This window comes from Triticum urartu, chromosome 2A, assembly GCF_056163025.1.
Source record: "Triticum urartu cultivar PI428250 chromosome 2A, HENAU_Tu73, whole genome shotgun sequence".
In the NCBI taxonomy this organism is placed as follows: Eukaryota; Viridiplantae; Streptophyta; class Magnoliopsida; order Poales; family Poaceae; genus Triticum; species Triticum urartu.
The window spans coordinates 654589977-654613088 of NC_141874.1; positions in this window are offsets into that span (position 1 = coordinate 654589977).

Consider the following 23112-nt stretch of genomic DNA (forward strand, 5'->3'; position numbering starts at 1 on the left):
CCAGCAGTTTAGTTGTCAAAGAATTTCAGGGTGCTTAGTTTTGTCAAGGAATTTCAGGATGCTTAGAGGGTGCTTGGATCCAAGGGACTTATTTTAGTATGACTAAAAATAGTCTCTTTAAGAGGCTAAAGTTCCAAGCACCCCTGACTAAAGAGGGTCTAAAACTAGTCTTGAGACTAAATTTTTTTAGTCAGGGGTACCCCTACTAAAATGTGGATTAGTCCTCTCTCTACTCATTTAACTCCTCTCCTTTAACCCAGGCGAGTTCTAGATTGGAGGGTTTGGAGGATAATAAATGCTCATTAACTTGATTTTAGCCTTTTTAGTATTTGGATCCAAGCATGGGTGAGGCTAGCATATTTTAGTCCCACTACTTCTAGTCATGGGACTAAAACGTATCCAAGCACCCTCTTAGTTTTATTTGAGGGGTGGGTTGTGCTGGACACCATTATTGTGACTAGCCTTTTTAATAGTACTATATGCATAATTTGGCGACGAGCACTCTCTATATGTACCACCTTTTTTTTAATTTCAAGTTTTGCTCCATGGCGCAATCCATCGATACTACTGCTGTACAAAATTATACATTTTTTAAAAGGCTAGAGGGCGTGGCAGTCTAGCTTGGTCGGTTTCACGAGAGGCAAGGGCCTTTATGATTTGATGGCTCATTACTGCTGGAAGGTGGGGCCTTGTGATTTGACTGCTCGTATAAATGCGTCGACGACCTGATCGAGGAGGAGCAAAGAACCGTGCGGTATACTCAAGTTTTCCACTGGAGTAGTACTGTGACGGAGGAGCACGAAACACGTCAGCCCAGTGCCATATGGCGATAAAAAATGATCTAATTTGCTAGTCATCTCATTGTTAGCATTGTTCTATTCATTCCCTAAAAAAACCATTGTTCTATTCATGCCTCGCAGAGAACGTGACACGTGTGGCGAAACACCCGAAGCAAAAGATGAAACACAGGAGCAAAAGAAGAAGGAAGATTATCACCCCAAATGATCTAATTCTCCGCGGAGTCATAACTGCTTCTTCATCGCCTCCACGACCTCCATCTCCTTGCGCGTCTCCTCCGCCATCTTCTTCATTCTGTCATGACGCGGGATTTCTCGACGCGAGCCTTCATCATCTTTTCCACGACCGCATTATGTACCTTGACAGCAGCCGGGTGCTCGATGCGGAGCTTCACCAACTCCTCCTTCTGTTCCATGACGAGGTCCTGCAGCATCTTCATCGAGGAACTACTATTCTCATGCAGCTTCTTCCAGCCGACGTTCTTCTCCTTCAACAGGTCGATCTCGTGGCAGAGCTTCGCCTTGTCCTCCTGAAGTCACATGATTTCACCGGTCGGCTTCTTCTCCGAGGCAATGCTCTTCTTCAGCAGCATCACCAAGCCGGCGATCAACTCCCCCTGCTGATTGAGCTCAGCGGGCATGTCATCGAGGCTCTCCTTCAGAAAATCCATCAAGCCTTGGATGAACTCCTTCTGCTTATTGAGGTGCTTATTGAGTTGATCGGGCATGCTGTCGAGGGATAACGACTGCAGCTCCGCCGGCTCGGTATGTTCGCCTCCGCGGCTAGGGCGCTCCTGCCAGCCATCGCTTGCCCGTGAGAGATCTTTCGAGGTCTCTGTGTGGCGGCGAGCCCTCTTTTTTTCAGCAGCCTTGGTTGCCGCTCCCTTGTTACGAGTAGTTCTCGACCTAGAGCTCTGCTCACCGGCCATGGCAACGACGGACGAAGAAGAAGCACTTATGAGGATGAAAGGTAGAGTAATTTTTGGTTAGGTAGTTCCCCTTTTTATAACCTAAGTACTAGCACTAGTACTAATACCTGCATAGTGGGAACACGTTCAGGTTTGGTACATACTAGTAGGTGTGAGCAGGCTTTCAAATGTGATGGGAACAAGGTAAGGATTCATTGATGGTTTTGGTTTCGAGGCCCGAAACGGCTCCCGATGAGTTTAGTGGAACATAAATTTCAAGTACTACACTGCTCAAATGCGTAAATATTATGTTACTGTCAAAAATTGGCATAAAATACGAAGGAGACCAATGGAAGTACTACTAGCAACCCACGATTTAACTACTCGCATGCGCGCAGTGGAGTAATAATGTCTTTCTTCCGCCCTCACGTCCACTCAATTTGCATGCGCTGTATTAATTAACCATCAATGAAGTGAAAGACTTTACACACGTCAAATTATCACATGGTGTGGATCTTGGTACAAAATTGCGTCCGCCCGTGTACCTGTGTATGCGTGCGAGGGAATGAGCGCGTGCGTGCACATCTTCGCTTCGTGCATGTACCGCCAGTATGGCTCAGGGAGGACGAGTACATTCTTCTGGAACCAGCAACACGTCACTGTGATCAATCCACGCAAGGAGGTCGCGACAATGCCTCCACATGTGCCACGTGGTTTCATGAACTATAAGAGAGACACTGTGTAGCGTGCCGTTGGTATTCTAATTTACGTGTTTTGCACACAGTCAAAGTACTAGTAAGGTACACATGCATTGCACGCATCAGATTTTGCAACCAAATTATGAATAAATACCACACTATAGCATGTAAGCTCTGAGTCATATATGCCTGATGTAGCCCTTCGTTTAATTCTTATAGTTCATCTCATTCAAAATCAATTAGTTTTTATAAAAAAGCTAAGAACGCGGGAATAGGAAAAACATGGGATTATAGTGGAATGTCATCTTGAATCCTACAGGATTGTACGAGTGTTTGATTGTGCATAGAAAAAATGCAGAATTCTTTCAAAGAGGTTTGAGTGGATGCGATGTTTCCTATGAAATCTAGTGCAAATGAATCATATGGGAAAATTCCTATGGTTTACAATCCTACGAATCAAACAACCAAGATAGGAAAAATTCCTAATGATTAGAATCCTCCAAAATTCCTTTGAGAATCCTTTGAATCAAAGAAGCCCTTAATCTATTTTATGATTCATGGAATTGTGCATTGTAAAGCATAAAGTAAAAACAAATAATGGCAATTCAACTAGGAAAAAAGTTTGGGCAGTTATGATACAGAAGATTCTAGAACAAAAGAGAACCACTGTTGTTTTGAGGTTTGTGCATTATGCTTAAGTTCAACCATGGAGTCTGCTAGATTGTACATGTGGCAAAATCCGGTGGGGGCTAGAAGATGGTGCGAGGGGCCGAGTGGAGGGAGACTATGAAGGAATGCACAAGTGCGAGATCGATATTTAGAGAGAGGGGGCGAACACGTGCGCTATTGCGCGCAGTGGCGGAGCCATGAAAAATAAATGAGCTAGGGGGCCAAGCATTGCTAATCCTTTACGAGGACGGTCAATTCATGAACTTAAACCATTTTTAGTAGAAATTGTCTAATGATCACATTCATATTAGCCTCGATATATAGTGATGTTAGGGGGGAGGGGGCAGGGCCCTTACTGCCCCTGTCTTCGCCATTGTGCACGTGTTTGAGAGATGAAGCGGAAGGCATGGATGATGAGAGGGGGACGTTGGATATATAATTAATGAGGGTGTATTAGCTATATATGTTAATCCTATATAGAGAGGTATAGATTGATCGATGTGGACGTGGGAAAGAGGGTGAGACCTCACTGGATATATCGATTGATCGATTTGTGTGGAAAACTATGAAAGACCTAGCTATATACACACATACATAGAGGAACATCGATCGTTGCGCATGCACGCGTGATAGATAAAGAATGCCCGATACGATGGAGAGGGGGATGTGTGTGGGTGTGTTCCTTCATGGGAGACCAACCTGAAGAAAAAGATTGCATGCGTGCGATGGATAATGCTGACTGGTAATGTGTGTGCATGCATGCACGAGAGAAAGTTAGTGGTACAATTATAAAGAGAACACTACTCTGTGGGTGTAAAAGAATAGGTGAGGTAATAATCAATGTAAAGTTGAATTCAAATATTTGAATAAGAGATCCTGATGTTTGAAACCCATGCATGCATGAATATAACAGAGATCTGCGCGGTGTGGTTTGGAAACGAGCATGTTGTAATGTATACACATTGAACAAGGTCAGACTGATTTGAATTTGAGATACCGATGGCAGACATCGTTTGGCCACGTCGCATCCATGCATGGACACACTATTCTAATTGGAGATGATGGGCGGCTTTCGCATCACATATCTATATCTATACCCATATATATATTATATATTTTTTATTTTGTGTGCGGGTAACTTTAACTTTGAAAGATGGTCGTTGGATGAGGCGAATCCGATGGTCCAAAGATGGCAAATTTGAACACTACTGGCCGTTGGATATCATCTAGATTCCACCAGATTTCGCCACATGTATAATCTATAAGACTCCATGGTTGAACTTAAGCATAATGCACAAACATCAAAACACAAGCACTTCTTATTTGTTCTAGAATCTTTCGTATCAGAATTGCCCAAATGTTTTTCTACATGATTTGCCATTTTTTTACTTTATGTCTTACGGCGCATAATTCCATGAATCTTAAAATAGATTAGCTTTCTTATAAAAACTAGATGATTTTGAATGAAATGAACTATAAGAATTGAACGAACATCTACATCATGCATATATGACTCAAAGCTTGCATGCTATAATGTGGTATTTATTCATAATTTGGTTGCCAAATCTCATGCGTGCAATGCGCGTGTACCTTACTCTACTCTAAATGGTGTTTGTGTGTGTGTTGTGCGTGTTGAGGTGCAAATTGTCTTTTTTTGGTACACGTTAAGCTTGTTCTTCCGAAATTTCAAGCCGCGCCTTGTTATGCCGAAAATTCAAGCTAGCTCTCTGTCTATCGTGCTGCGAAACTCCCGCCTCTTCAACCCGCGCCTTCTTAGCCCGAAATATTTAAAATATATCTTTGTCTCGTTGTGCTCGGACAACTCACTCCATCTCAACCCGCGCCTTGCTATTCCGAAATTACAACGCGCGCGAAAACTCCCACCTCCTGTGAAATCCCAACACGCGAAATGCCCATGGTACCCCTGAACCGAAAGAACCGCCTCAAATTGGTGGGGGTACTTTCGTAACTTACCCCACATTTCGACAAGCGTGTCTCTAAGCCATGGTTCCCCACTGCCATCCCATCTGCCCACCCATTCATACACCGAGGCCGCGAAAACCCGTGACGAAACCCCACACCCTTCTTCGTCGGCCACCCAGCTGGAGCCTCTTCCCCGACGACGTCGTCCACAGAAACACCTCGACGTCCCTCATCCACCGTACCGGATGAGGATCCGTCGTCGATCTCATCATCCCGCTGGTTCAGCCACCCCGTCTTCCACCTCCAAGGAGCTGCCCCGACGTTCCCCTCGTCTTTCGTGCCACCTCCATTCCCACAGCGCCGTCTTCACCTGCACCACCAGAAGAGCATCATCATCACCATTTCCTCGGATGAAGTTGCGGCCTAATCGGCGCCACCAAAGAGGTTGTACACTAATCGCCGCATTTTCTTCTTGATTCGATCTCACGGTGCTGCCGGCGCTCGGTCCCGAGCCGACACGGCGCGACTCCATCCATGGCGGCGTCGCCGGCCACTTCCTCCATGGCGTCGCTCCCTCGGCGGCGACTCCCACATCAGTAGGAGCTGTTGCTGCTTTAGCTCTCGCTCGCGCTACTGCTTTGCTCTTGCTCTCGGTCCCCTGCTTGGTCTGCTCTTGCTATTGCTCTTGCTCGCGCTGCTGCTCATGCTCTTGCTCTTTCTTGCGATGCTGCTCCTATTTAGCTACACTTCAGTCGACTGAATCGACTTTTGGGTTAGTCGATTTTCAGGGGAGGGGGGCTCGCCGGGGTGAAGGAAGAACCAGCCGCAGCGGGGAGGGGGCTCGCCTGAGAGGTACCCACTATCTATCTTAGGGTTCAGGATGAGGGCGGTGGTCGCCGGCAGTGGCGGGGCGTTGGCAGGGCGGTGGCATGGGGATCGCCGGAGAAAAAGCTCGGCACGGGGGGCCTGAGGGATGGTCGGGGCGGCGGCGGACCGACGGTGGGGAGTGTTTTCGGGGCGGGCGGGGCAGCGCACCGCCGGCCGCGGGCGGCGGGGGGCTGCTGTTTGGCCGGTGGTGGCTGGCAGCTCTGTGGGGTGGAGGTTGAAGATGAACCACAAGCCCTTGATTTGTATCCAACGGCTGCAAAATTGACTGACCAGAGATGAAAAAGTCAGTCGACCATTGTGTAGCCTCACCTTGCTAGTGCATTCAGTTTCGACAGCAAAATTCAGTTTCGACAGGTAAGTTCAGTTTCGATAGTTAAGTTCAGCTTCGACAGTTAAATTCAGTTTCGACAGTTAAGTTCAGAGATGAGCGGCTGATGTATTTTACATCTAGAACTTTGTGGTTATGTATTTTACGTCATGTATTGGAGATGCTATTAGAATTCCACTCAGGTTAACATTGTTCGTTGTCTCTCTTGTCCTGCTTCAGCCTCGGCATCGTAAAACTCACCAGAGCTACTCCAACGACGATACCCTCCATCACAGTGGAGCAGTAACTCGGGCTCCATCTCCAGACGCCTAAGATCTTCTTCCCCTCCTTCGGCAGCCAAGTCAGCCGCAGCATCCTCACCGGCCAACCCAATCACGCTGAGATCTACATGGCTTCGCCAAAGAGGTTGTACACTTGTTGCATCTCTTTTTTACTCTACATGTTATATATATTGTCCACTGAGCACTCATAGTAATGGGAAATACGATTATTTTATCCTACTATATGACAAGCAGTGAGATACCAGGCAACTTAGCTATCCGTGATGGACTCTCTTGAACGCCATCATTATTTATCTCTGCGCATTTGAGCTATGCATTTGTCGACGGGCCTGGGAGTTGAGCTAGTATGGCAGTGGCCTGGGTCCAAAGTAATAGAAGTAGCACAAAAACATTTTTTAGTATAGGACTTTCCTTGCTCACGCCTGCCTACTAGAATCGCTAGTGCTTGAAAGGAAAAGTGAATGAAAAACATCGGAATTGGAAAGTTTCCTATGGTACTACTTTTCATGAATTTGGTGCAAAGGAATGGAGCAAAGGAAAACTGTAGGATTTGTTCCTTTAGTGTCTCCTTGAAAGAAAAACCGTAGGAATTCTAATTTCCACTTCTCCTCCTTTTCATATTCCTATTCATCAAGCACAAGACTAAGAGATAGTAGCATAATAGCATTATAACCATACATTTTCTTGTGGTTTGACTTAATCTCACAATGCTTTTTTGCATCCTGTGATCTTCCAATTGTTGTGAATCAAACACCCAGATTGGCAGAAATCATGTGTTTTTAAATTCTTTGTTTTGCACGTGCATTCCTATCCTATTCCTGTCTATTTCCTATCCTTGCATTGTTAGAATCCTCAAATTCAAACAAGCCCTTACTCAATTACTTCTGTTAGAGATATGTGTCAAAGAAAACCTTGTGTGGTTTGTCCTGCTCCTGCGGCGCTGTGTTCCACCCCAGCTCAGCTGCTCCAACGACAGAAGGGTTCACCACAGTAGGGGTCCGCTCTCCAGACCGTCTTTCGCCGCCTCAGATCTTCTTCCCCGCCACCGGCAGCCACGGCAACTGCATTACCATCATCAACTGAGCAGATGACCTTGAGGACTACACGGGTCCTCAAGAGAGGTCGCACTCTTCCGTGTCTGCTTATGTTATGCGTCGCTTAATATGATGACATGCTACATTATCGTCGTGTTCACCTATTAGTCTCCTAGTCAGGTCCAAACTAATGCTGAAACTTGAGTTTTTAAATGGTTGTGGGGTACATATTGGGGCAGCAATCAGTACTATCTGTCTACTATCTGGTTAATCTCCGGTGTCTACTATGAGTTTCATGTTGGGTGCAAACAAACATTAAAGGAGCCATTATCTGTATTTTTTAACTAAAGCTATTATCTGCCTACTATCATTGGTTTTGGGTCTATCCACAGTTTGCTACCATCACTCTGGATTTGTGCATGCACTCCTTACATAATCTCACTATGTTTTATTCCTATGCATGCCAGTTATTGTACACAATGGAACTGATCATGTAGAGCAAAAGAGACGAGCCTTGCGTGGCAATAAAATTTCATGTAGACGTCGTTCCATGGTGGGCGCAAAGGCAGCCCCCCTCCACCCATTTCGGATCGTAATCAAGAGGAAGATAACTGTTCTGAGGGGGATTCAGAAGGAGAAGACCACTCCTATTTACCCCATGAGTTCTTCGCTCTAACTTGGCATGCTGATGTTGGTAATATCATGCATATGGTGCCTTGCATTGCTTAATGTATACATTAAAGATGTCATTTGCTTAGTTTAGGCATGCTTTGTGTCAATGCCATCTGTTTAGTTTCTTTATCGTATATGTGAATCATGCAATGCCATCTTGTCTAGCCAGGCATCATATATGTGAATTTTGCAATGCCACCCTGGTTAGCCAGTCATCTTATATGTGAATTATATCATGCCATCATTTTTAATTATGTGTTAAATTTGTCAACAATTTTAGTACATTCAATTACTCTTCCTGTGCATCAGCCATTCGGCACGGTCATGGAAAAATCTGGAGTGGAAACAAGGTCTTCAGAGCAGACAATGCTATCTGACGAAGCACATGTCTTGCTGGTTACCGATAGCTCCTCAGAGGAGGATTCAGAGACAGATGACCAGTCATATCCCCCCCCCCGAGGTACATGCCCTAACTTGGCAGGGTTATGTTGCTCATATCGTGTGTATGGTATCTTGCATTGCTATGTCATTTGCTTAGTTTAGACATGCTTTGTGTGAATGCCACCTGTTTAGTGTCTAATTACCATATATGTGAATTATGAAATGCCATATTGTTGCAATACATTATATATGTGAATTATGCAATGTTATCTTGTTGCAAGGCATTATGTATGTGAATTATGCAATGCCATGCAGTTTAGGCAAGCGTCATATATGTGAATTATATCATGCTGTCCTTTTTTTGTATTTCTCATTGCTTTTGTCGACAATGTTTGTATATTCAACTGCTCTTCCTGTGCATCAGCCATTTGAAATGGTGATGGAGAAATCTGGAGTGAAAACAAGGTCTTCAGAGCAGACAATGCTACCTGCTGAAGCAGATATCTTGTTGGTTACAGATAGCTCTTCAGAGGAGGATTCAGAGGCAGATGACCAGTCCTATTATCCCCCTAAGGTGTATGCTCAAACTTGGCAGGGTTATATTACTCATATAATGCATATGTTGTATTGCAATGCTTAGTTTTTACATCATATACACAATATTGAATGCCATCTCCTTAGTTGACACATCATATATGCGATTGACCTCTGCTCACTTCCTTAGTATATAAATCATATATTTGAATTATGTCATGCCATGATGTTTACATAGACAACATGTATCTGAATTATGGCATGCCAACCCATTTTCTAAAGACATAATATAGTTATATCATCTCATCCTGTTTACATAGTCATCATATTTTAAATTATGTCATTCTATCCGTGAATTATATCATGCCATCATGTTTCCATCGACGGCATGTTTGTGATTTATGGCATGTCAACCACTTTAATAGACACATCGTATAGTTATATCATGTCATCCTGTTTACATAGTCATCATATTTTGAAGTATGTCATTCTATCCTGTTTAGTTAGCCATCATACATGTGAAATTGTGTCATGCTATCCTGTTTAATTAGCCATCATATATGTGAAATTATGTCCTGCTATTCTGTTTGCTTAGACAACATAAATGTGAATTATTTCATGCCCTGTTTTATTCCCTACTATCCATTGCACCTGTCTACCTTACAATGCCTGTACATTCAATTACTTTTCTTGTTTATCAGCCATTTCAATGGGAGGGAGTGATGGCAGTATCTGTGGGAGTAAAAACACGGTCTTCAGAAAATATCGTGCTACATGTCGATGCAGATAGAACCACGGTTGTACTTGCCCAAGAACCAGCCCCACCACACATAACCCACACTCATGCAGATTGTACCCCTACCCAGTTGGGCAGAGAACCAGCTACACCCCTTCTAACCCCAACCCCAGCAGATAGGCACCCAGTTCCCGTTGACACAGCACCGTATCCACCACAGAGCACCCAAACACGAGCAGTTAGTAAGGCAACTGCACTGCCCAAATCACGAGGACCACCACTCCAAACCTGAAGTCAACGCTTAAAGCAGAAGAAGAATTGTTCTCAGGTCAGGTTCCGTAGCTATGGTTCATACTACTTTGCTCTTGCATCACTGTATTTACTGATACCAACTAATTTCAAATTTGAAGGATGCAACTAAAACTCCAATGGCGCAACAGGTATGTTTTAAACCTGTTTCTTCAACGTGTTTGGCTGTTTGCTGTTGTAACTTGCTCTATGTTGATTTCAGTTTCAATTGAATAAACAGTTATGTTCTCATGCCATGCACATTACAAGTGTTGTTATTCTTGTGTAGTTTCCCACACTTATATTCTGTCTATGCTGCTTTGTCTTAAATAGATATCATTCGAACTATATCTATCTTGATTTGGCAACATAAACTAGAATGATATAGACCATACAGTGACCATACTACATAGATATATGTTTGTTTCATGCTGTTATCCTGTCCACCTTACTACTGAACTGGGTTACCAAAATGAGTTTCATATACTACATTGTAAACCTGAGATGTGTTTGTTTGTTTCTCTTTTAGAACGCGGATAAAATATTGGAGAAGAGTACCCTGTTATGCAATGGTAAAGGAAGTAATGCAGATAAGGTTCAAGATAGTGAGACATCCCTGTTGGTCTCCAAGAAAGCTAATAAAAACTATATTGAAGACACTGAGACAACCCCAAAGTCATGTCTTGATGTAGTGTTCGAGTTACTGGCTACCACTGCTGGCACCAGCTCTTCGAACTCGTTGCCTGAATCAGTTCGGCTTCTTGAGTCTCAACTTCAAGTTGAAAGACATCGATCAGATGTTATGCGACAGGAAGCCGAAGGACTGAGGAAGTCCCTGTAGAATTCAGATGCATACTTTCTAGTGCAACAGCAAGCGCTGGAGGACTTAAGCGCCGAACAAGAGAAAGTTAATAAGCTTGCTAAGCATCTTGCTAGCATTATGGGTACCCAGGATATTGTTTCTTGAGCTCTTCTGAAGTGGTTTCAGTTCTGGACTTGTTTTGCTGCGGCGTTTATATGCTGTTGTGTTCCCTATATTTGCACTGGTGGCGAACTTTGATGCCCAGTGGATGTAATATGTGTAATAGCCGTGATAGCCTAGTGTAAGTTGCTTGCTTATTTATTTCCTTGTTGTCTTTTTTATTTGTTTGCTTGTAGTCGGTGTAGTTCTTTTTCTGCGGTTTGCTAGTGGCTGCAATAACCTATTTTTTAAAACTAGGCCACAATAACCATGGGCTAATATTTACTGTAGTGACACTGGGCCTCCTATAGGCCGTAGAAATAGTGGGCCTTCTACGGGCCGTATAAACAGTGGGCCTTCTACGGGTCATAGAAACAATGGGCCTTCTACGGGCCGTAGAAACAATGGGCCTTCTACGGGCCATAGAAACAATGGGCCTTCTACGGGTCGTATCATCAATGGACCTTATACGGGCCGTATGATCGATTGGCCAAACATGGGCCAAATAGACCGCATTCTGGCCATGAACGGGCTAGAGTTGGAATCGTCCATTCATGGGCCGACCATAACGGGCCATCGTTAATAGGCCATATTTGATGACGCTGTGAAAACGGCCCAACGTATTAACAGACCACAAACAGGCCGACTGTAACCACAGGCTGAATTTGACCCACAAGCAGAAAATGACAGTAACGGGCTGTCAGTAAAAGAATGCTGGAAAATAGCCCAAGAATAAATGGGCTCTAAGAAGGCTGAACGATAACATGGGCTGGAAACGGCCCAACGGAATAACGGGTCGTTAATGGGTATAAAGTGATGCACTGTTCTTTACGGACCAGTTTCACCACGGGCCGTTAATGGGTGTAAAGTGATACACTGTTCATTACGGGCCAGTTTCACCACGGGCCGTTAATAGGCCAAGAGTTACATAGGGCCTCATATGGGCCGAAAGACGTCATGGGCCATACATGGGCCAGAAGTGAAAACGGGCTGGAATCATATTGGATGGCCCAGATGACGCTACTGGGCCTAATTTGAATAGGGCGTAACGGGCCTTGGGTTAGCAGGCTGTAAATGGGCCATAGGCGAACATGCCTTTAACAGGCTTTCCATGGGCCGGCCCGCCACCTTTTGACCAAGTCAAACGGGCCGGCCTTTTCACAGGAATGGGCCTCTGTTGGGCCGTGCCACGTGTCGACGTATCATAGGCGCCTTCTGTCCAATGAGTGGATGACATCTGTCCCAGCGATGAGCCAACACGTGTTTCCTCCAGCCAATGATGATTTTACACGTGGAAAATCCCCATTGGTCGGGGCTGTTAACGGGTTATCGGATCCAAAACCTGACCCGATTGCTTAACGGTGTTCTGTTACGGTGGATGCCACGTGTCGGTCACCCTTGACGAAAGCACTTCTGCGACACGCGATTTATCGTCATGGAAGTGGACACTTCCGTGATGATAATTTTGGTAATGTCATGGAACATTTCTACGATAGCACAGGTATGACTATCTAGATTCTGTCATAAAATCGTCATGGATGTACATGCATGACAGAAAACGCGACCTACTGTGACAAACACGTATCATCATGGAAGTGTATTTTTTTGTAGCGCCCATACTCCATTATGAGTGAGCCACTCTTCATGTTGCTCCACTTCATCTTGCACACCGCAAACTTGATGACGATCACCACTTGATGTCATCCTCCATGGGTTGTATGAGATCTTCCTCTTGACGCAAGCCCATGGAAGCATACCTAACCCCACACAGAACTCTCGCGTAGACCATGGGTTAAAACACAAAGCGTAATGGACAATGCTTACCATACAATGGGATCACTTGATCCCTCTTGGTACAACTTGTGCGCTTTGTGTGTTGATCAACTTGAATCACTCTCTGTACTTAGTCTTGATTAACTTTGAATCTTTCCAATTCTCTTCATTAGGATGATGTCTTGAAGGTAAACTTGAATGTTCACACAATCTTCTTCTTCAAGACATGCTTGCAATAAGCTCAACTCTCACATGACCAATCTTTGGATAATTCCTTGAAAAGCACTTTGGCCACCTCAAAAACTCCTTGAAACCAACACATGGACTTCAAGAGAAGCCTATGGACAGATCCTTCAAATATAACTCAAGGCAACTATTAGTCCATAGAGATTGTCATCAATTACCAAAACCAAACATGGGTACACCACATGTTCTTTAAATCTCCCCCATTTTGGTAATTGATGACAATCACTTTCAAGAGAGTTTATACAAGGAATTACACATCACCAAGCAATGCAACAACCAATGATGCATGGGTATGAGATGAAAATGCTTAGGAACAAAACGAAAGCAAGAAGAAATAACTCTGTAAAATTCTCCACAAAACTCTCTGAAACTTCTCCCCCATTGGCATCGATTGCCAAAATGGGCAAAAAACTTAGAAGGCCAAAGTAAATTGTGTTCCTGCATAAATTGTGTATTTCTCAACAAGAGAGTGGAATGCAATACACATATCCAAAGGTAAATACTTGGAGGAACACAAACTATATTGAGGCACAAAGATTGCTAAAGCAAGATATGCCACAAAAATATAACGAAGAGAGACACAAGCAATCAAGTAATCAAAAGATACCAATTGAAGCAAGCCATCAAAGGATATTAATTGAACCAACTAGACAAAAGATCCTATGAGCCACATGAATAAAGGATATTACGATATGAGCAAAGGAGTGTTCTAAAGAAACTAGAGAAGCTCCCCATGATTTGTGCACACATAAGAATTTTTGTATTTGGATACAAAGTGCACAAAAAAGGATCGTAGCTCCCCCAAAATCAATAGAAACTACAACAAGTGCAAGTAAGCATATAGGAAACAAAGCCTAGCACTTGCAACAAATACATGGTTGAGCAACATGTAAAAGAGGCAACTTAAGAATAGGCTCAACCAAAAAGATGTGTGTGAGTCATGGCAAAGCATCAACATAGTCTTGGATAAATGAGATACAAGGTGCAAGACATGTCCTCCCCCCCCCCCCCACACACACAACAAGCAAATGGATACACAAGCTTACTAAAAAGCGAAATAACAAACAAGCTTGAGATAGCCCATGGTGAAGAAAGAAAATGAAAGCCTCATCAAGACGAGGGATACCAATTAAGATGGCAAAGGCCTCGTCACGACAATCATCAGGAAAAAGATCTTCACCACAAAAGAGTGCATCAAGATGCAACAAGATAAGACCCGCAGTCAAGATAAATCCTTTCACGAAACCACCAAGGAAAAAGGTGGACGTGAAGGAATAAGGATATCAACTAGAGATGTAACTTTACTCAAGTGTATAAGATTCTAGGTACACCAAAATCATGATGATATCAATACACAAAGAAGGATGTACACATGAAATAGTTACAAAAAGGAAAGAACAAGATATACACAAGGAAGTCATAAATATACCAATAAGATATTTGCTTGGAAGCATAGCACATGGCTAGATATGGTCTTATTGTATATAAATGAACTCCTACCACACATCCATCAAAGACATCACAACTAGCAACAAGAGATCATCGTCGGAATGCTTTGCGAAAGGAAACAAGTATCATAAGATATGAAATGAATATCATGCTAAGATGCAACCTACACAAGGTTGAATGCACGAGAGGAAAGCATGAATAGATACTTGTTACCTAGATAGCATTGTAAGGATGTAGAATATACCAATTGAAGGCATTAGATAGTAGTTTATTGAACATCCTAGCTTGACTCCAATAAGCACATGGTGACAACACCTTCCTTGTGAGTGAGCCGAGCATCCAATGCATCTCCAATTGTTCCTAGAACAACATCACAAACAAAATGGTACCCAAACTCATTGGGACCAAAGAGTTAGAAACACCAATACATAGGACAAACTCCACATAAATATGTGCACATAGATATGAAAATAAATATCATGCACATCTCATCCAATTTGAGACTTGGTGGAGTTTCCCTTATATATTGGGTCAAAGAAACAAATCATGCCAAATAAAATACATGAAGTAAATATGCATGCTCGAAACTTTCAAGGACCGAAACTAAATGAAAAAGAAATACCAAGTGAAAATAGGATACCAAATGAGAAATCATCACTTGGAAGGTACCATTAAAAGATACATCAAGGAATGAGATATCCATTGATACACACAAAAAGAAAGATATCAAACTCTCAAAAGAGAGAATGGTTCCAAACAAACCAAGCCCTCTACAAAGTTTCATGATGGCACAAAGTACCAAAAATAAATTACTTGCCTTTCACCAACACACACTTGATAAGGATCATAAGATGAGTGTTTTATAGAAAATAGGATAGCTCCCCCAAGAGTAATGCATTATAGAGAATTTGCATTCGAATACAAAATGCACAAGGTGGGATCACCACTTTCACTATCTCTAGAAAACACTAGACAAGATCAAGAAATTAACAAGATCCACAAGTGGTATGGAAGACAACGGGAGTTGACCCAATCCTTGGCAAGAGATAAGGAAAATAAAAGCAAAAGCCAATGTAAAGATGATCAATAATTTCTACCACACAAGTGAGTACCAATTGTCAAAAGACAAGAAGTATTTGGAAATAATTCCTAGTGGTAGATATCAAGGATATCCAACATCATCTTTACACCAAACACAAGCAAATTTGCAACTTGTAGAGCTAACATGCCACCTAGGAACAAGATAATCTACAATATCAACTCTAGGTGACAATATCTCAAATGTGCACATTTTCTAGGCTAGTAATATATAGATAGCATATTACTCTCCTATAATGTGATACTAATTAAAGATAAACAAGAGACAAATAAAAGGATCCAACAAGAGATAATTAATGGACTATTTAGGCTTTGAATTTCTCATGAGAAGACATACCACATAGCGACTAGATATCTTGAAATATCAAAACTAGATGGTATTCCTCATGTACACACATTTATAAGATTGTGATGTGCACGGAGCACATCACTCCCCCAAAATGGGATGTTCCATCAATCTCTCACAAGAGCCAAAAGGATACAAACAAGATGCAAAAAGTCTCAACACAACTCTCACATGTACATGATGTGCAAACCAACATAGACATACTTGATTACTCAAGACAAGCAAATTGGAAGCACAACATATACAAACACATGCAATGTACAAAACCAAAACATGCAAAAGGGGCAAGTAAATTTAAATCTAAACAATTTAAGTACAGGTTACCGCAAGGAGGCACATTGGATATAAGATAGAAACTTGATAACCCAATTGACTTGGCTTGAGACAATATGAATGATGAAGATCCCTTAATTCTTCATGATGTAGCCAAGTCTCCAATGCCCTCCACCAACACCTATTGATCAAGTTTGAGCTAGTTGGTCCCCAACCAAGTTGGTCCTAAGAGGTTAGTCACAATAGGCTTGGCTACCCAAATGGTTCTTTTCTTGACACCACTTTGAGTACCAACAAATTTGGCAAACACATTGCCAACCTTATGCTTCCCAAGATAATACATATCATCAATTAGAATAGAGTTAGATGAGGTACCATTCGTGCATGAAGAAGCGACATGACCTTTCTCACGACATAGGTAGCAATGTCTACTGTTCACTTTCTTCTCACTTGATTTCTCAACTTGAGAAGCATTAGCTTGAGTATTCTTGGGAAGAGTCATTTCTTCAACTTGAGGTTGAGCATGAGAATGAACTTTTGGTCGCTTCCCTTGTTGCTTGTTACTAATGGCCTTCTTCTTCAATGGGCAAGATCTAACATGATACCCTTCAATTTTACACTTGAAGCAAATAATCTTGGCCGAATTCTTGACTTGTTTTTGATCCTTATTCTTGTTCATCTTGGACTTGTTCTTCTTATTGGAGTTGAATTCAAGTCCACCTTTGTCATTGGGGGACTTTTGCTCACTCAAGATATTGTTGAGTATGGATTTCCCTTCATGACACCTTTCCAAGTCTTTCTTCAAAGAAGTGACTTGGGCCTTGAGCTCTTTGATTTCCTCTACATAGTTAGTCTCAACACAAGTACTAGAGGAAGTATAAGCTTCATCGTTATAGAAACAAGGCAAGTAAAGCAATTCATCACAAGATGTACCAACATTTTGAGTAGATGAATTACAAGGACTAGCACATGTCAATATAGCATTTTGACTTGAAGTGGTGCTAGTATCCACATGAGGCTCACTAGATGTTACCTTAGCAATCATGTCATCACGAGCTATCTTTAGCACATTATGGGATACTAGAAGATCATCATGAGATCTTGAGAGCTTTTCATGACTTTCTTCCAATTTCCCATAATTGCTAGATAGCAACTCAAGTTGAGCCCGTAGCTCAACATTCTCCTTCAAAATGGACGCTTCACAAGTAATAGAGTTAGTAGCACAAGCATCATCATTAACCACAAGAGGAGAGGACAACTTGGCAATCTCTTTTAAATAATAAGCTTCAAGTTGAGCATGAGACTCGGTGAGTTTGATGAGCTCACCATGACCCTTGAGCCATTTTCGAGGTGCTTAAAATCCTCAAGGAGTTTAGCATGAGCAACTTCAAGCTTAGTGTTTTTAGTTTTGAAATCATTGGCCACCTCAAGTGCTCTATCATGAGATTCCTTTATTCTAGATAATTCTAGAGCAAAGATCTCCTCAAGAGATTCCTTGGTGGTTTGTTCAAGTTCAAGAGCTTGGCAGAGGTCTGTGATCTCATTAGCGTAATCACGCTCATGACCTTCCATTTTATCAATGGTGAGCTCATGCTCCTCGAGATGAGATTCCAACTCATCAATGTATTTCTTGCCCTCAATGGCAATAGACATGATTTCCATGAAGTTGGAACGAGCAATTTTATTCTTATGAAGAGCTTTAAAATCATTTCCCCCTTAATTTTTAAGGAAGCAACATTATCATTCTCTTCATCATTATCCTCCTCATCATCATCATCCTTATCATCATCAACATCATCATCACAAGATATATAGGGATTCAAAGTAGGAGATACCTTCGAAGCCTTAGCCATAAGGCAAAAAGCAATAGATGATGATGTAGGATCCCTTGAAGCATCATACAAGACCACATCTTGTTCTATGGAGTGTTGAGTTTCCTCTACATTGTTAGCACAACAACTCAAGGAAATACATGCATTTTTATCATGGCAACAAGATATAGCAAGCATATCATCATGAGATTTAGTCAAGCAATTTCTACATGATATGCACGAACTATCAACACATGCATGTGAAACATGTAAGGTGCACGAAGTGTTAAAGTCCAAAGATGGAGCATTGAAACAAGATATATAGTGATGAAGAGTCATTAATGGTAAGCACACTATCATCATTGCAATGACCAACACTACTCACCATAACATTACCTTGTGGCAATCCACATGTAGGTGAAGTAGAATAAGTTGAGAAGGCAACACGGCCGGAGGTGGAGGGAGAACAATCATCCCCACAAATCTTGGACACACCATATTTATCTTGAAGCTTTGTCCACAACTCATGAGCATCCCGGAACGACATGAGTTGAAATATAACTACATTGCTCAAAGCATAGAAAAGCACATTAGAAGCTTGAGCATTGAGATAAGAGTTTTTCTCATCCTTTAAAGATAATCTTTGGGGATCCTTTGGAGGAGAAAAACGCATGTCTACAATTCACTCTAAATTTGGGTCAATGACCCTAAAGAGATTAAGCATGTGAATAACCCAAACATCAAAATTTGTGCCATCAAAACTAAGAGTGTCAGAGAAACCTAATCCCCTAGTCGACATCTTTACTCTCTAGGCAGTTAAGCCTAAAAAGAGAGACGAGGCTCTATTACCAATTGAAAGATCGTGGATGTCGCCTAGAGGGGGGGTGAATAGGCGCTTTAAAATAATTACGGTTTAGGCTTGAACAAATGCGGAAAAAACCTAGCGGTTAATTTGACAAGAACAAAACCTGCAATAACTAGGCTCACCTATGTGGATCAACAACTTATGGTAAGCAATACAAACTATTAGGTGATAGCAAGATATATGACAAGAACAATATATCTATCACAAAGTAAAGTGCATAAGTAAAGGGCTCGGGTAAGAGCTAACCGAGGCACGCGGAGACGACGATGTATCCCGAAGTTCACACCCTTGCGAATGCTAATCTCCGTTTGGAGCGGTGTGGAGGCACAATGCTCCCCAAGAAGCCACTAGGGCCACCGTAATCTCCTCACGCCCTCGCACAATGCAAGATGCCGTGATTCCACTAAGGGACTGATACCTCTCCAACGTATCTACTTTTCCTAACACTTCTCCTCTTGTTTTGGACTCTAATTTGCATGATTTGAATGAAACTAACCGCGGACTGACGCTGTTTTCAGCAGAACTACCATGGTGTTGTTTTTGTGCAGAAATAAAAGTTCTCGGGATGGAACGAAACTTTGCGAGGATTTTTTATATCAAATAAGATAATTTATGGAGCCAAGACCTACCGAAGGGGGGCACCTGGGTGGGCACAACCCACCAGGGCGCGCCCCCCTCACCTGGTGCACCCAGGTGGGTTGTCCCCACCTGGTGGCCCCGCAGACCCTGAAACCAATGCTATAAAATCCTATTTTTCTAGAAAAAACAGGGAGAAAGAATTATCGCGATCCACAAGTTGGAGCCGCCGCCAAGCCCTGTTCTTCCTCGGGAGGGCAGATCTGGAGTCCGTTTGGAGCTCCGGAGAGGGGGATCTTCATTTTTCGTCATCACCAACCCTTCTCCATCACCAATTCCATGATGCTCCCCACCGGGAGTAAGTAATTCCTTTGTAGGCTCGCTGGTCGGTGAGGAGTTGGATGCGATTCATCATGTAATCGAGTTAGTTTTGTTAGGGCTTGATCCCTAGTATCCACTATGTTCTAAGATTGATGTTGCTATGACTTTGCCATGTTTAATGGTTGTCACTTTGGGCCTGGGTGCCATGAACTCAGATCTGAACCGTTTATGTTATCATCATTATATCCATGTTCTAGATCCGATCTTGCAAGTTATAGTCACCTTCTATGTGTTATGATCCGGTAACCCCGGAGTGACAATAATTGAGACTTCTTCCGGTGATTACCGTAGTTTGAGAAGTTCATGTATTCACTATGTGTTAATGCTTTGTTCCAGTTCTCTATTAAAAGGAGGCCTTAATATCCCTTAGTTTCCAATATGGACCCCGCTGCCACGAGAGGGTAAGACAAAAGATGTCATGCAAGTTCTTTTAATAAAGCACGTATGACTATTTACGGAATACATGCCTACATTATATTGAGGAACTGGAGCTAGTGTTGTATCGCCCTAGGTTATAACTGCCTCATGATGAATATCATCGAACTAGTCACCGATCCAATGCCTATGAATTTATCTTATATTGTTCTTGCTAAGTTACTACTTCTATCATCACTGTTACACTTGCTACAAAATTACTCCTATCACTATTACCGTTACTGTTACTACTGTCACTACTATCAAAGCTATCATATTACTTTGCTACTGATCACTTTGCTGCAGATAATTAATCTCCAGGTGTGGTTGAATTGACAACTCAGCTGCTAATACCTTCAAATATTCTTTGGCTCCCCTTGTGTTGAATCTATAAATTTGGGTTGAATACTCTACCCTCGAAAACTGTTGCAATCCCCTATACTTGTGGGTTATCTAGACCTTTTTCTGGCACCGTTGCCAGGGGCATAGCTATATTTGTTGATTCACTTGGGATTATTATCATATTATCACTATGAAGAATCTGAAGGATCCTAGGACCAAGATATTTCCCTCAAGGACGAGGGGACATAAGGAACTGCCATCCAGTTCTGCTTTAGATTCACCTTCTGTTATGAGTAAAGTTGCACCACCACCACATGCTATCAATTCTGATATGTCGCAAGTTATTGATGATGCTACTTCTGCTATGGATAATGCTTATGATGATGCTAGTACCTTGATTGCTAATGATAATGTGCCACTTGGTGAATTTCTTGATGAACAAATTGCTAGAGTAATACAACATGATGTTGAATCTGATGATGAGCTTGAAATTGAAACTCCTGAAACACCTGCTAGAACTAGCCTTCCTAGATATGAATTGCCTAAGATACTGGAAGGTTATGTCATGAGTGAAGAAATAGCTAGAGATATTCTTGCTTGTAAGGATAGAGATGATCTAGAGAAATTATTACACAAGTATAAAGAAAAATCTCTGAATGCTAGAATGAAATGTGATCCTAAGTTTGCTACTTCACCTATCTTTATTGATGATAAGGATTATGAATTCTCTGTCGACCCAGAGTTGATTACTTTGGTTGAATCTGATCCTTTCCATGGTTATGAAACTAAAACTGGTGTGGCACATCTTACTAAGTTGAATGACATAACCACCCTTTTTACTCATGATGGGAAAACTCGCTATTACTATATTCTCAAATTATTTCCGTTCTCATTAAAGGGTGATGCTAAAGCTTGGTACAATACTCTTGCTCCTGGTTGTGTGCGTAGTCCCCAGGATATGATCTACTACTTCTCGAAAAAATATATTCATGCTCATAAAAAACAAGTTTCTTTACAGGAAATATTTAATTTTGTGCAAATTAAAGAAGATAGTCTCCCACTATATTGGGGGAGGGTTTGTCAGTTACTTAATGCTTTGCCTGATCATCCTCTTAACAAAAATGAAATACTCGATATCTTCTATAATGGACTAACCGATGTTTCTAGGGACTTCCTAGATAGTTGTGTTGGTTGTGTTTTCAGGGAACGAACTGTTGGACAAGCTGAAGAATTATTAATAATATATTGAAAAATTATGATGATTGGACTCTTCCTGAACAACTGGCTAAACCCACTCTGAAGAAGAGGGGTATATTATATCTCAGTCCTGAAGATATGCAAGAGGCAAAGAAAATCTATGAAGGAAAAATGTATTAAAGCGGAGGATGTTAAAAATTTACCTCATATTTAAGAAATACATGGGCTTAATACACCATCGTTGCCTAAGGTGGTAGAGGTAAATTCTCTAATGAAGTTCAGTGATAACGATAATCCTCACAATATGCACCCTAGCCAATGCCTTTATGAATTTGAAAAGTACATTAGAAAACAAGATCACTTCAATGCAAATGTTATGAAACAATTGAAATATAATTCTGATATGATTGCTCGCTTAAGTGACTTGCTTTTTAGAATTTCAAATGATGTTAGAGATGTTGGAAAGCATGCTTCTATGGTTCAAACTCAGTTAGAACAAGTTGCTAAGTCTCAAAGAGAATTCCTTGATGAAATGAATAACACACATGACTTTGCTGTTAGAGTAGCAACTAGAGGAGGTAAAATGACTCAGGAACGTCTTTATCTTGAAGGACACCCAAAAATAATTGAAAAAGATTCACAAAGAGTTAACACTGATGCACCTAGTCCTTCTAGAAAGAAAAAGAAAAATAAAAATGATAGGACTTTGCATGCTTCTAGTGAACCTGAAATAGAAAAAACCTCATGACAATGATAATGAAACTTCTACCTCTGATGCTGAAACTCAATCTGATAATGAACACTCACCTACTGATAATGAAAAAGGTAATGATGAGGTTCATGAAGACACTCAAACAAATAATAAAGAACCAGATAATGATGTTGAGGTAGAACCACCTGTAGATCTTGATAACCCACAACCTAAGAACAAAAGATATGCCAAAAGAGACTTCATTGCTAGAAAATGATAACTCGCAAGTATAGGGGATCGCAACAGTTTTCGAGGGTAAAGTATTCAACCCAAATTTATTGATTCGACACAAGGGGAGCCAAAGAATACTCTCAAGTATTAGCAGCTGAGTTGTCAATTCAACCACACCTGGAAACTTAATATCTGCAGCAAAGTATTTAGTAGCAAAGTAATATGATAGTAGTGATAATGGTAGCAAAAGGTAACAGTAGTAAAAGTAATGTTTTTGATATTTTGTAGTGATGATAGCAATAGCAACGGGAAAGTAAATAA